This window comes from Rutidosis leptorrhynchoides, chromosome 2 (assembly GCF_046630445.1).
Source record: "Rutidosis leptorrhynchoides isolate AG116_Rl617_1_P2 chromosome 2, CSIRO_AGI_Rlap_v1, whole genome shotgun sequence".
Taxonomy (NCBI): Eukaryota; Viridiplantae; Streptophyta; class Magnoliopsida; order Asterales; family Asteraceae; genus Rutidosis; species Rutidosis leptorrhynchoides.
This window is the reverse complement of record NC_092334.1, coordinates 674,712,531-674,715,869: the sequence shown is the minus strand read 5'-3', so window position 1 is coordinate 674,715,869 and position 3,339 is coordinate 674,712,531. Positions and strand designations below refer to the sequence as shown.

The 3,339-nt window shown below is 34.5% G+C and overlaps 1 pseudogene; it reads left to right on the top strand.

Annotated features, from left to right (window-relative positions):
* Nucleotides 1-822: 822 nt before the first annotated feature.
* LOC139890269 (histone-lysine N-methyltransferase ATX4-like) lies at nucleotides 823-2,924 on the top strand (annotated as a pseudogene).
* The last annotated feature ends 415 nt before the right edge of the window (nucleotides 2,925-3,339 follow it).

Below are 3,339 nucleotides of genomic sequence, written 5' to 3'. Positions count from 1 at the left end.
TAACTAGGCTGTCACAAATCTACCCCCCCCCCCCTTTAATAAGATTCCGTCCTCGGAATCTGGTCACGTTTAAACAGATGAGGGTATTTAGAGGTCATCAACTCCTCGGTCTCCCATGTCAGATTGGTGCCTAAACTATGCTTCCATTCCACACGCACCATGAGAATATGCTTTTTACGTAACTTAGTCACTTTTCTGTCGACGATCCTCACTGGTTCTTCCACCAATTTCTTACTTGAATCTACTTTCAGATCTTGGAGCGGAAGAAACTTGATTTTCATCGCCCACTTTACACTTACGAATATAGCAGATGTTGAACGTGTCATGAATACCAGCTAACTCTGGAGGAAGATCTAACACTACGGTTTGATCGTTTAGCACTTGACGAATTCTAAAAGGACCAATGTACCTTGGAGCTAGTTTTCCTCGTTTGCCGAACCGAATTACACCCTTCCATGGTGACACTTTTAAATACACACGTTCACCCACGGTTTACGTCATTGGTCGTCGACGAGGATCTGCATACATCTTTTGTCGATCTCTAGCAGCTTTCAACTTTTCACATTAATTTAGTCACATAATAAATTATCAACACATAATTTATTATTTCACTCCTTATAACTAAATCATATAAATTACTCATAATTTAAATATCATATTTAAATTATAATAATAAAATAACACAATATAGCTAATTCTTCTAGGCCCGTCACATAATTACTGTTTCCTTTTTATTGGTTTCGTACAATCATTCATCATTCAGGTTACTATTAGGTGGAATTTGGTTTTTTCCATTATTTTTACATTGAGAAGGGTCATTGTATGATATTGGCTATTACTGCAAATTCAGATTTGGCGAACTCTGTTGCACTTCATGTTGTTGGCATTTCTGATCCCGATGGTAACCGTACAATTAGTGTAATTACAAAGGTATGAATGATCATTTTATGAGTTATGTTTAACTTAGGGTATGCTATGCTTTATGTTTTTTGTTTGTACCAAATCCAGATGCTGTCCTCATAATCCAGACGCCGGGTGGCGTGATTTCTACTAAAAACATAGGTGTGAACAGTCACAAAACTGGTTCGAGATTGATTACACCAAGACGATTACAACTCCAAGAAGCTCCAACCTCTGAAACTTATACAGAGGCCGAACCATTTTCTGCAGCAAGATGCAGGGTGCACCAAAGATCGCACAACAAGGTAGTTTAACAGTAGCAAACTGTCTGGATTGGATTATGGGACCACATGTACAGGTTGAAATGGGTTGGGTTTGGGTTGAATCGGGAAAATGTGATTGCTTTTTAAAGTGGGTATTATTACAACAGTAACAACTAACAATCTATGTCTGTGATTAAGACTCTTTATGAAATTATATGCGTTAAAAACACATTTTGGACAACTTTCGTCTCATCATTTGACCCGTTAATTGTTAGCTCATTTGACCCGTTTTGAATTTTGTTTGACAGGATATGGTAGACAGGCTAATTATGCACTGAATCACCAGACCATGTCATCACTCTTTGACAACAATACAACGTTTGAACAGCCTTAGGGTATCCTCATCAGTTTTTTTATTAATTAAAAAATTCTAATAATATTAACTTTGATTTCTGTAAAAGCCTCACAATCACGCACTTGGTTCATTTTTTCTACAGGAAATGCAAGAACCTCAAAGTTTTTCTACCTTCAGAGAAAGATTACGCCATTTACAGGAAAAGTTTCAACCTTTTTTTGAAACCAACATGTTTTCTTTAATAAAAGTTTTTGACCTTTGAAAATTTTGCATGAAATAATAAGCGCTAATTATCATTATATTTGTAAAGTTTTTACTTTTCATTACAAATGCAGAGAACTGAAAATGACAGGGGTTGCTTTGGTAGATCGGGAATTCATGGTTAGGGACTTTTTGCACGTTGTAACATCATGGAGGGTGAAATGGTAAATTCTAACACTTGATCTGTTACATTTATGAATATATATACACCATTTATGTGTACATTGTCCAGATTTTGGAATACCGTGGTGAATAAGTGAGAGGAAGTGTTACTGATTTAAGAGAAGCACTATATCGAAGACAGAGCAAAGACTGTTATGTTAGTTTCCGATCCCTTCTATATAATTTACAACGTTAAACCACAAATAATGCTGTGTTGAATTGGTCAAAATCTTGTTTACAGCTGTTTAAAATCAGTGAAGAAGTCGTTGTAGATGCAACAGATAAGGGAAACGTAGCACGCCTAATTAATCACTCTGTAAGTTCCCTAATTACCGTTTAACCTTGCATTTCTAATGGGTCAAATGGTTAAATTCTTACTCCGTATAACATAACTAATAAGGAAACAGGTCAAACAGGTGAAAGTTACCTGAAGCGTGTTCTAAATGTGTACGTAACTGCATAGTTAGTTTATTCAAATTTTAATGTGTATAAAATATTGCTATAAGTTGTCATGATGTTTAGCACATCAATTTTAATATCAGTTCTATAAATATTTAGAAAATTCAATCACTGTGGTCCAACACAATCGTCCTCAAACAATACTAAATGTTATCAGTTTTGACCCACTACCATACCGACCCATTTTGACATCTCTATCTTGTCTAACATAATTTTTTTTTTGAAATTATTGTTGTTTTTGTCTCTAGTGTAATCCAAACTGCTATGCAATGATCATGAGTGTTGGTGGTGACGAAAGTCGAATCGTGCTTATTGAGAGAACTAATGTGACCACTGGTGATGAACTAACTTATCTAATAATTTAACCAATAACCGAAGCGTATCTCGCGTATATGTTTCATTATTTTTTATTGGTGTTTTGTGATTGTGTTAGGTATGATTACTTATTTGATCAAGACGAGAGCGATGTCTGCAAAGTCCCGTGTTTATGCAAGGCGCCAAATTGCCGAAAATATATGAATTAGAGAAGTAGTGATAACGAAAAGGAAAAAAGAAATGGTGTCTCCAACAAAACAGGAGCGCCTATGCTAACTTGTAATTTTAAATTCTTTTTTTTGGAATAAAAAAAATAATGACAATTTACATTTGTCATGTAGCATATGCATCATACTACAAAAGTTATTAATATGTATTTACTTATTTCAATAATATGAATTTAGGGTTTAGAGTTTAGATTGTAGAATTTATGTTTTAGAGTTTAAAGTATAGTGTTTAAGGTTTAGGATTTAGGGTTTAGGGTTTAGTGTGTAAGATAAATGGTTGGTGGTTAATAATTTAGGGTTAATTTAGGGTTTAGGGTTTAGAGTTTAGTTTAGGGTTTAGTTTTTAGAATTTATGGTATAGAGTATAGGGTTTACGGTTTTATGGTTTAGGGTTTAT